This window comes from Palaemon carinicauda, chromosome 40, assembly GCF_036898095.1.
Source record: "Palaemon carinicauda isolate YSFRI2023 chromosome 40, ASM3689809v2, whole genome shotgun sequence".
In the NCBI taxonomy this organism is placed as follows: Eukaryota; Metazoa; Arthropoda; class Malacostraca; order Decapoda; family Palaemonidae; genus Palaemon; species Palaemon carinicauda.
In genome coordinates, this window is record NC_090764.1 from 63,692,606 (window position 1) to 63,703,645 (window position 11,040).

General features: G+C 49.4%; 1 protein-coding gene and 1 non-coding gene across 3 annotated transcripts in view; both read right to left on the reverse strand.

The window, feature by feature from the left end:
- Positions 1-11,040, reverse strand: part of LOC137631818 (uncharacterized) — a 219,737-nt gene that overhangs the window by 204,192 nt on the left and 4,505 nt on the right. The window lies entirely within an intron of this gene.
- Positions 1,510-1,628, reverse strand: LOC137632078 (5S ribosomal RNA). The gene has a single exon (XR_011042015.1). It is a non-coding gene; the product is annotated as a 5S ribosomal RNA (ribosomal RNA).

Genomic DNA, 11,040 nt, shown 5'->3' on the forward strand with positions numbered 1-11,040 from the left:
GCCATGTCCTTGTTGGAAGCAGGGATGGATGATGGCGCACCATGTGAGCATCAGAAACTGGAGTACGTCTGCGTGGGGTTCGTGGTCTGTATCTGCACGGGAGTGTGTTTCCTCTTAACTAGTTGTATGCACACCGTTAAACTGTACTGTCATGTTCCAACTTGGAAGAATGACTCGGAGATAGTGGATGGACACCTGTTGATGTTGACGCTGTCAGCAATTGCGCTCGCCTATCCTGGCAGATAAGAGTCACAAGGAGGAACTCTTACGGCCGAGATCTCAGGTTGCTGCATGGTCGCAAGCCACTGCCTGATCGCATGATGATACATGGTCCAGGGACGATATGTTGCTACATACTGCAGGGTCACTGCATGCTGCTGGGTGGTCACGAGCTGAGACGAACTCACGAGCTGAAGTGTTGTAGCGATCATAAGCAGAAGAGCGATCACGAGCTAAAGGCTGGTTGTGAGTTGAGGAGTCCTCACAAGCTGGAAAATCCGCGATATGTATATATATATGGGTTATGGAAAAAACCCGCGAAGTGGTGAATCCGCGATGGTCAAACCGCGAAGTAGCGAGGGTTCTCTGTAGTCACAGCGGAGCTCTCAGGGCCATCGAAAGGTTGACAGACAACCTGGTCGTGTTGAGACCCATTCTCAACAGACAACAATGGTGGGAAGACGCATGCGTCGATGTTGTCCCACCGTCACCGGAAAGCATCTTGCCAAAGAGTCTTGGGGTCTGAGACTGGGGGGGAAGAACAGCGGAAGCTTGAAGCTCCAGGCTGTCGTGATCAGGTCCCCCAAGCCAGGACTTGCTGGTTACTATAGGCCAAAGACCACCAGGTACTCTCCATCTGTGAGGTTCTGCTCAGATAGTCGGAGAGAACATTCCTCTGCCCGGAATGAGCAAGCCGACAGTGGTATTGAGAGGACCTCGTACCATCTCAGTATCTCTACTGCAAGATGCGATAGTATGAAAATGCGCCTCCCTGCTGGTTGGAATACGCCAGTACCATGAAGTCGTCGCACACGGAGTGACTCGGCAGGATCTGTAGGATCTGTAGAGGGGCCAGACTACGGCCACTAAGCCTGCCTGAATAATGGGGAGGTACCCATCAGGTCCTGACCATAGGCCTGAACCGGAACATGCCCCCCCCCCTCCCTTTTCTTTGACGAGTCCGAGAACAGCATCAAATGTGGGGAAAGGACGAGAAAATCCACTCCCATGCAAGAGGTTCCATAGGTCAACCCATTGCCGGTCTACACGTTCCGTTGGTCCCATAGGGACCAGAAAGTCCGGTTAATCGTTGCTTTAATACCACCGGAACTTGGGCCGCCTCACAGGGAACTTATCCTAAGGCGACCGTTCGGAACTAGACGGGTCAATGAGGAAAAGAGACCCAGGAAATGTTCCAAGATAGGGCTGAAAGCTCACCTTGACCGAGAACAGGTACTGCAACTCTCCTCAGCCTTGCCACAGTCAACTGAAGGGAAGGCTCGGAGAAGGAGTCAACAGCATCTGGTGTTCCCAGGCCGTCACCCATCCAAGTACTGACCATACCCAATGTTGCTTAACTTCGCTGATCGGACGAGAAGCGGTGTTTTCAACGTGGTATGGCCGTTGACTCAATATCATGGCTAGATACTCCAGATGTTGAGGCAGAAGTAGAGAAGGCTCCTATCAAATTACCATGATCCCTCACTCTTGGTAAAAACCCGGAAGCTTGTCCCGGTGTCGGAGAAGGTCGAACCCGAGCCTACCGGAGTTGACCAGACCTCCAAAAAGCGAAGGAGGCGGGAGCCTGCTCCTGAGCGGCCATGAGGAAAGCAGGGAGAGTTCTCTGGGGAAAAACCTGCGATGCCGCGGCGGGATCGCCACACCGCATCTTAAGCAGGAACACATGTAGTCTAGGCTGAATTCCAAGAGCTTCCTGGAAGATGGATGGAATGGAACCTGCAGCCTCATTACCAGTCTGATTGACTCTGCTGTTCCATGCGGGACGAAGTTTGTTCGACAAATTTGATCAGAGCTGATAGGTCGACGACGGAACTCCCGTCTCATATGCTTTCCCAGAAGAAAGGATCGACTGAAGAAGCCGGGGGGGGGGAGCCGTCAACGACCCTATGGAGGACCTTCTCCTAAGGCATGGATCCTTCTGCCCAGACGAAGTGCGCGCAGAAGGAAGGCGAGCGTGGTAGGAAAGGCGAGAGCTGGTGGTCAGAATCCGATAGTTCACAGGCGAGCGATGACCCATAGGCAAGCAATGGCTACTGCAGGAATCGAGCCGGCGCTCGCGCGATGGAACACCGTCGGTTCGCGCGATGGAACACCGTCGGTTCGCGCGATGGAACACCGTCGGTTCGCGCGATGGAACACCGTCGGTTCGCGCGATGGAACACCGTCGGTTCGCGCGATGGAACACCGTCGGTTCGCGCGATGGAACACCGTCGGTTCGCGAGCGGGCAAACATTGGAGCGCATGCGCGCGGGCGCGCAGGCACGTGGGCGCGCAGGTCACGTGGGAGCGCTGGCGAGCGGAGGCGGTCGGGAGACCGATGGCGCGTCTTGGCGAGCGCAGGCGGTCGGGAGACCGATGGCGCGTCTTGGCGAGCGATGTCCCGTAGGCGAGTGAAGGCGCCTTGGCAAGCGACGGCGCGTTGGAAAGCGGTGGTGCGTTAACAAAACGCTAGCGCGCAGGTGAAGAATCGCGCGGGCGCGTAGGAGATCGCTGACGCGTAAGAGACTAGGGATGGTTAGCGCGCATCACGTTAATCAGAAGGCGCGCAGGTGCATCAGGAAGGTGAGCGCTGATGCGAGCTGTCAATCAGGCGATCCTGGACGGTCAGGAAAAACCGTTGGAGCCCGTTGGTGCGTGGCAGGAAAGGGCGCGCAGATGCGCGCTGGCGATTGAAGAAAGCTGGCGTACAGAAGGACAGAAGTAAAGGTGAGCGCTGGCGAGCAGGAGGAAGATCTACGGCAAGACTCAGCTACCGGAGATCGTGGTCCACAGCAGGCGAGTGCTAGATCGCTACTGATGGTATCCAGAGGACCTGTAACGCGTGGAAGATCGATGCCGATATTTGACGCGCAGGAGATCGCTGACGAGCAGGCGAACGTTGACGCGTCTGTGGACGCTGGCGAGCTGGTGATCGCTGGCGAATAGAAGGGTGACGTGTGGAATCCTGTGCGTACAGCTGCTTAGAAGCACGCGTAGGCAACCGCGAGCGTTGCTGCGCTGGAGCAGGCTGACGAGTCGGATCACGAGGGCGAGGAGAAGAAGAGTCCTTGTCCAAGACCTGAACCGAAGTTCTAGGTCGCGCGGGCGAACGTGGGCGCGTATCAGGAACTGGAAGCGCAGGTGCGCTCTGACGGGCAGGAGAACTAGAGCTCAGGAGACCGATGGCGCGCAGGGTGCACAACAGGAACAGCAAGATGTTCGGAGTCCTCAGGAGAGCGCTGGCGAGCAGTGGGGCGATGATCATCAGGAGAGCGCTGACGAACAGGAGAGCGCTGGCGAACAGGATAGTGCTAGCGATCAGGAGAACGCTGACGAGCAGGAGAACGCCTGTGCGCTAACACTGCAGGGGGCGCGCAAGGGAACCCTGACACGCAAGGGAAGCACACCGTGGGAGGCAACCCTTTGCCCCAAAGGGACCGTTGCCCGTCGGATGACAAGGTCAGACTGCTGTCCATCTGCACCAGGGGCAGAAGGTCAGTAAGGCGTTGGAGATCGATCCCCGGAGAGATCTAAGGAGGTAGGAGCTGCAGGCTGCATACGGAGAAGATTCAAAAACGCGCCTCTTAGCACCCTTATAGGGAGACGGGAGGCCCTTACGACGTAGCGGACGGTGAGCCTTGCGGCGAAGGAGGCCAACAGCAACAACACCAGAAGAGTCCTCCGAAGAGGAGTCTCTATGTGTGTACTCCCTCGCGAACGAAAGAGAAACACTTCGTAGAAGAGACGGGTCAGCCAGTGACCTAAAAAGAGCAATCCTCCGAAGAGGGGCTCCTGTAGTTGCCCAGCCCCTTGAGCGTAACTGCAGGTGCGACCGCTCAGCACCAAGAGCATAGTCGCACGAAAAAAGGCAAGAGGAGAACCCCCCAAAGGAGCAAAAACTCAAGCCTGGACAGGAAAACTTCCCTTGGAAGGAAAGTTACCCACCCAAGGAGGCGAGCCTCCTGAGTGTTCTAAAATGAACTGGAGAGCTGTCAATCGTCACGGGAGTACTTCCAGGAGAAGGAGACACGCCCGACGAAGATCTATAGGGGAGGCAGCAACAGCCGAATCCCCAGGCCTCAACAAGACAGCTCACTCCGTTATCACATTACAGAAACGAACTAGATCGGTAACTGTGAAAAAATAAAAACAAAAATCATTAGTTAACATTCATTCCACCGGGAAGACTCCGAAGAGGAATCCCGAGGGAAAAGAACACAAGAATTACACAACAGGCACCTGCCCTCACTACCACTTACACTCATGGAAGGAGAGCTGTAACCAACACAGAATTATAACAATTATAATTATGTAACTATGTAATTATGTAATTTAAAAATGAATGAACACTAAATAAAGAACAAAAACCCCGAAAGGAATCGTTCTACAAAGTTGAAAAATCAACAAATACAATTAGATTCATAAACTAATTGAGACAAAACGTACAGCGTAGCAACCCCGCCCACACGGGAAGGAAGCTACTCAGACGTAGTAAAGGGAACGTAGTAAAGGGTGAACGACCTCAAAAGAGAGAGAAAGACCGTAGTCAAACTCGAACACGACCCATGAAATTACACCATGGTGGCCTAACTGCCGAGGGCTCCACGGAGATATCGTACACATTACACAAACTCTGAAAAGGAAACTTACTGATTTCTATACTCAAATATATACATAAACACGAAAAAATGTTTATATATATATTGAGTAAAAGAAAAGTAAGTGATTAAGTAAAGACAAAACAAATAATGGCTGCTAAGCGAGGACGAAGACAGAGACGTCTGTCCATTGTCCGAGCCAAAAGTGAAGTGAGACATTTCACCGGTGTGTGAGGGAGGGAGGGGTAGCAAGCTACCCCTCCCCCTACCCCTGCTAACTAGCGCGGGGTAGGAAACCCTCGTTAAAATCTAATGGCTCGTCATTTCAGCTACGCCGAAAGTAATACCCAATGTAAATAGCGTGGTTTGTATTTCGGTTACGGAACAAATGTTGTTTTATTTCAGCATAACTTCTTAAACTGTCTTGTGGCCAACACATTACTTCCCTTGCAGGAGCATCTTTCAGCAATCTAATTACTTGAATAGCTTTTCCTCTTTCCAACCACCCATATGTCTCTCAAAAACACTTCAATCGATTGAAACCCTTCGTTAGGCCGTTGATCATCAAAACCCCTAACACTAGCCTGGAGTTCTGGCAACTTTCGAACTACGATTTGCGTATCTTCACTCAGCTGTGCATGTGTACTTTCACTTGTGTGCATTTGGACTTCGTCCATGTACGTCGCATATGCTGTGGTTGCGCGCTGCCCAAGTTCTCGTTCCACCAACAATCTGTTCATTAACTGTTCTAAGTTATCTAACTGATTTTCCAATTTTTGCGTTCTCATTTTCTGTCTATATTCTTCATCGGCAACGATATATCCCACTGCTCTTTCGTTCTCATCTCCTGCAGCAGCAGCGTCTGCTATGTTAGTCCTTGTGTATTTAGGCATCTTGAACTTTAATCTTACTGACTCAAAGAACAACTTCCCTCACAGCATACAGACATATTTTTACACCTGACACCAATATGACCCACGTAGACAGATAATGAGACGTCAGAACATGAGTTTTCTTCATTTATAACAAAAGGTTTGTTTGTAAGTACACCGTACACAACTACCCTCTCAGGTGAGGGACTTGTCAACTTGAGCACCCAAAGGCAACTAAACTCCCTTCGCTACCAAAATGCAATTTTGCTAAAATAATATGCTGCGTTATAGGTTTTTGTGGAATAATGATATTTTCAATTTAAAATAAATTTTTTAACATACTTACCCGGTGAATATGTATATAGCTTACGTCTCCGACGGTCGACAGATTCCAAAAACTCGCGAGCGATCGCCATGAAGGTTGCTGGGTGTGCCCACCAGCGCCGACTATCAGCCAGATACCGCATATACTTCTCCAAAAGTTCAGTTCTTCTCAGTCCGTAGGGTCTCTATCGGGGAGGAAGGGAGGGCCTTTAATTATATAAATTCACCGGGTAAGTATATTCAAAAATTTATTTTAAATTGAAAATATAATTCTTAAATATCAAACTTAGCCGGTGAATATATATATAGCTGATTCACACCCATGGTGGTGGGTAGAGACCAGTATTAAAAGAATAAAGGTATATATGCTCAAGAGCTTTTGACAATTATTCAAAAAACAAACTTAAGTATAGGTACCTGATAAGGAAGCTGACTCTGATGATGATTACTCTGCCTCATTAGTCCGCTATCCTCACGAAGCCCAGCGATCCTCTCAGGATGCCGAAAGACTCCCAGGAGCTGTTATAATCAGGGTGAACACCCCTACAACAGGACCTCATCAATACCCTTATTCTGGGCACTCTCAAGAAACAATATTTTGACCACCCGCCAAATCAAAAGATTGCGAAAGACTTCTTAGTCTCCCGTACAACCCAAAACAAGATTAAAAATTTCAAGAGAATATTAAAAGGATATTTGGATTAAGGAAATGTAGTGGTAGAACCTTCACCCACTACTGCACTCGCTGCTACAAATGGTCCCAACGTGTAGCAGTCCTCATAAAGAGTCTGGACATCTTTCAAGTAATATGAAGCGAACACCGACTTGCTTCTCCTAAAGGTCGCGTCCACAAAACTTCCAAGGGATCTATTTTGTTTAAATGCTACTGAAGTTGCTACCGCTCTACCTTCACGAGCCTTAACTTTAAGCAAATTACGATCCATCTCACTTAAATGAGTGTGCCTCTCTAATCAATAGTCTAATAAAATAAGACAACGCATTCTTCGACATAGGCAAAGAGGGCTTTTTAACGGAGCACCATAAAGCCTCTGAAAAACCTCGCAGCAGTTTAGTTCTAGATAAATAAAATTTAAGAGCTCTAATGGGGCACAGCACTCTTTCAACTTCATTCTCAACAATCTCAGATAGACTGGGAAGTTCAAACGATTTAGGCCATGGACGAGACGGAAGTTAATTTTTGGCCAAGAAACCAAGCTGAAGAGAGCATACTGCTTTATTAGCGGAGAAGCCGATATTCTTGCTAAAAGCATGTATCTCACTAACCCTTTTCGCAGAAGCCAAGCTCACCAAGAAAAGTCTTGAGGGTAAGATCCTTCAGGGAGGCCGAATTTAACGGTTCAAACCTGACATAAGGAACTGCAGGACCACGTCCAAGTTCCAAGCAGGAGTAGAAATATGACGCTCCTTGGAAGTCTCGAAAGACTTAAGAATGTCTTGAAGATCTTTGTTATTAGATAGATCCAAATTTCTATGTCTGAAAACAGAAGCTAACAGGCTTCTGTAGCCTTTAATGGTAGATGCAGAAAGGGAGCGACCATTTCTCAGATAAAGCAGAAAATCTGCAATCTGCGCTACAGAGGTACTGGAAGAAGAGGCAATAGAGGAGGACTTGCACCAGCCTCTAAGTATCTCCCATTTAGATTGATAAATCCTGATGATAGAGGATCTTCTAGCCCTCGCGATCGCTCTAGCTGCCTCCTTCGAAAACCCTCGAGCTCTAGAGAGTCTTTTGATAGTCTGAAGGCAGTTAGACGAAGCGCGGGGAGGCTTTGATGAAATGTTTTTACGTGAGGCTGGCGCAGGAGATCCATGCGCAACGGTAGACTTCTTGGAATGTCTACTAGCCATAGAAGTACCTCTGTGAACCACTCTCTCGCGGCCCAGAGGGGAGCAACCAACGTCAACCTGGTCCCTTCGTGAGAGGCAAACTTCTGAAGCACCTTGTTTAGGATCTTGAACGGTGGAAAAGCATAGATGTCTAGGTGAGACCAGTCCAGAAGGAAAGCGTCTATGTGAGCCGCCTCTGGATCTGGAACAGGAGAGCAATAAGTCGGGAGCCTCTTTGTCAAAGAGGTCACAAAGAGATCGATGGTGGGTCGACCCCATGTCATCCATAGTCTCTCGCACACATCCTTGTGCAGCGTCCACTCCATAGGAATCACCTGTCCTCTTTGACTGAGACAGTCCGCTAAGACATTCAACTCCCCTTGGACGAATCTCGTCAAAAGAGAGATGTTTCGATCTTTTGACCAAGTGAGAAGGTCCCTTGCGATGACAAAAAGGGAGTGGGAGTGAGTGCCTCCTTGCTTCGAGATGTATGCCAAGGCCGTGGTATTGTCTGCATTCACCTCCACTACCTTGTTTCGAACCAGACTCTCGAAACTCCTTAACGCTAGATGGACTGCTAAAAGCTCTTTGCAGTTTATGTGAAGACTCCTCTGGCCTGCAGACCAAAGACCAGAGCACTCCAGATTGTCCAGTGTCACTCCCCAACCCAAATCCGATGCGTCTGAAAACAACACATGGTTTGGGTTCTTGATTGCCAGAGAAAGACCTTCCCGAAGTCTTATGTTGCTGTCCCACCAAGCTAGACAGGTCTTGACTGAATCGGAGATTGGAATCGAGATCATCTCTAAGCCCTTCTCCTTGTTCCAATGGTGGTTTAGGTGAAGCTGGAGAGGGCGCAGGTTGAGTCTCCCTAGAGAGATAAACTGCTCCAGCAACGAAAGAGTCCCTAGGAGACTCATCCAAACTCTCACAGAGCAACTGCTTTTCTCTTGCAAGAGACGGACTTTGAGCAAAGCCTGCTCCATCCTGGTGGAAGACGGAAAAGCCCGAAAAACTCGACTCTGTATCTCCATCCCCAAATAAAGAATAGTCTGGGATGGAGTCAGTTGCGACTTCTCCATGTTCACTAGGAGACCTAACTCTTTGGTCAGGTCCAAAGTCCATTTGAGGTCCTCCAGACAGCGATGAAGGGACGACGCCCTGAGTAACCAGTCGTCCAAATAAAGGGAGGCTCTGATCCCCGACAAATGTAGAAACTTCGCTACATTCCGCATGAGCCTTGTAAAAACAAGAGGAGCAGGGCTGAGGCCGAAGGACAGAGCTCGGAATTGATACACCACCTTCCTGTACACAAACCTCATATAATGTTGAGAGTTTGCAGGTTGAGAGAGACCATCCAGTCGCCCTCTCTTACCGCTGCTAAAACGGATTTGGTGGTCTCCATCGTGAATTTTGTTTTTACAACAAACACGTTGAGAGCCCTTACATCCAGCACTGGCCTCCAACCTCCTGTGTTCTTGACAGAACCAGGAAGAGAAGGTTGTAAAAACCTGGGGATTGTAGGTCCGAGACTTTCACTACCGCCCCCTTCTCCAACAACAGAGAAGCTTGAAGATGCAACGCCTGTCTCTTTGTCTCCTCTCGATACCTAGGAGAGAGGTCTATCGGAACTTTCACTAGCGGAGGTTTTCTCCCAGGCCTGCCAGAAGTTGGTCAACCTGGCCCCTACCGCTGTCTGAGGACGTGGGCAGTCAGACTCTGCCACGTGAGGATTTGGATCTTCTCTTCTATCGGAACGAGAGCTTCCCCTACTGGAGGCTCTGCCACGAAAAGGCAGGATAAATCTTGCCGCTGGCATGTCAAGCTTGGGTCTGCTGACATGAGAAGAAGAAGGCAAAACCTTACGAGCTATCTTGGCCACTAAATCGTGCGTGTCCTTCTGAACAAGAGATGCCGCGATATCTTTAATAAGATGTTGAGGGAACAAAGTAGAAGATAAGGGAGCAAAAAGAAGTTCTGACTTCTGACAGGGAGTAACCCCTGCAGAAAGAAAAGAACACAGAGCTTCTCTTTTCTTAAGAACTCCTGCTGTGAACGTAGCCGTCAGTTCATTAGAGCCACCCTTATTGCCTTGTCCATGCAAGACATTATCTGAATAGAGACCTCATTGTCCGATGAAGAGACCTTCTTACTTAAGGCTCCCAGGGACCAATCCAAAAAATTAAAAACCTCGAAGGCACGGAAAATTCCTTTAAGGAGATGATCCAGATCTGTGGAGGACCAGCAAACCTTAGAGCGTCTCATGGCTAGACGACGAGGAGAGTCTACAATGCTTCAGAAGTCTCCCTGGGCAGAGGCAGGAACTCTCAAGCCGAGAACTTCTCCCGTGTCATACCAGACGCTCGCACGAGAAGCCAATATGAAAGGGGGAAAGGCAAAAGAAGACTTCCCTAAACCTCTCCTGGTTACTAACCAGTCTCCCAACAAACGCAAGGCTCTCTTAGAAGGGCGAGAGAGAACCAACTTCGTAAACGACGGAGTCGATGAAGTCATGCCTAAAGTAAATTCAGACGGCGGCGAACGTGGAGCCGCGGTAACAAAATGATCATGAAAAACATCCCTAAAGATAAGCATAATCTTTTTAAAATCAAGGGATTGCTGGACAACCCTAGGCTCCTCCCCATCTGAATGGATCCCCAAAGGCACATTAGCAGGAAGGGGATCATCAACTTCCTCATCCGAAGGAACATCATCCGACAAAGGTAAAGTCTTGCAACACAGGAAAAACCCAGCATGCCGAGGCGGCAAAGCTTGACAGGCCACATCAATATGCAAAGGAGCCGCAGCAAAAGTTGAGGGGACGACGTAACGTTGAGACTGCAATGACTGAAGGTCTTGAGGTTGAGAGTCAAAACGAGACTGCGACGACTGACGGTCGACATCACGTCGGGACAACGGAGTCGGCCGATGAACGTCACGTCGGGACTGCGGAAACTGTAGTTCAACGTCACGTGACTGACGCGACTGACGAGGAACACGATCAGAATCACGTTTAACTGCACCGCTGACATTAGCGATAACGTCAGAACGACGAGACAAATCTCGTTGAGGAGGTTGAAGACATAAATCACGCTTGCCAGAATGACAAACCGCAAGCAAAGGTTCCTTACGAACCTGGACATGATCGTAAACTTCCATTAAGGATGAAAGTTTTAACT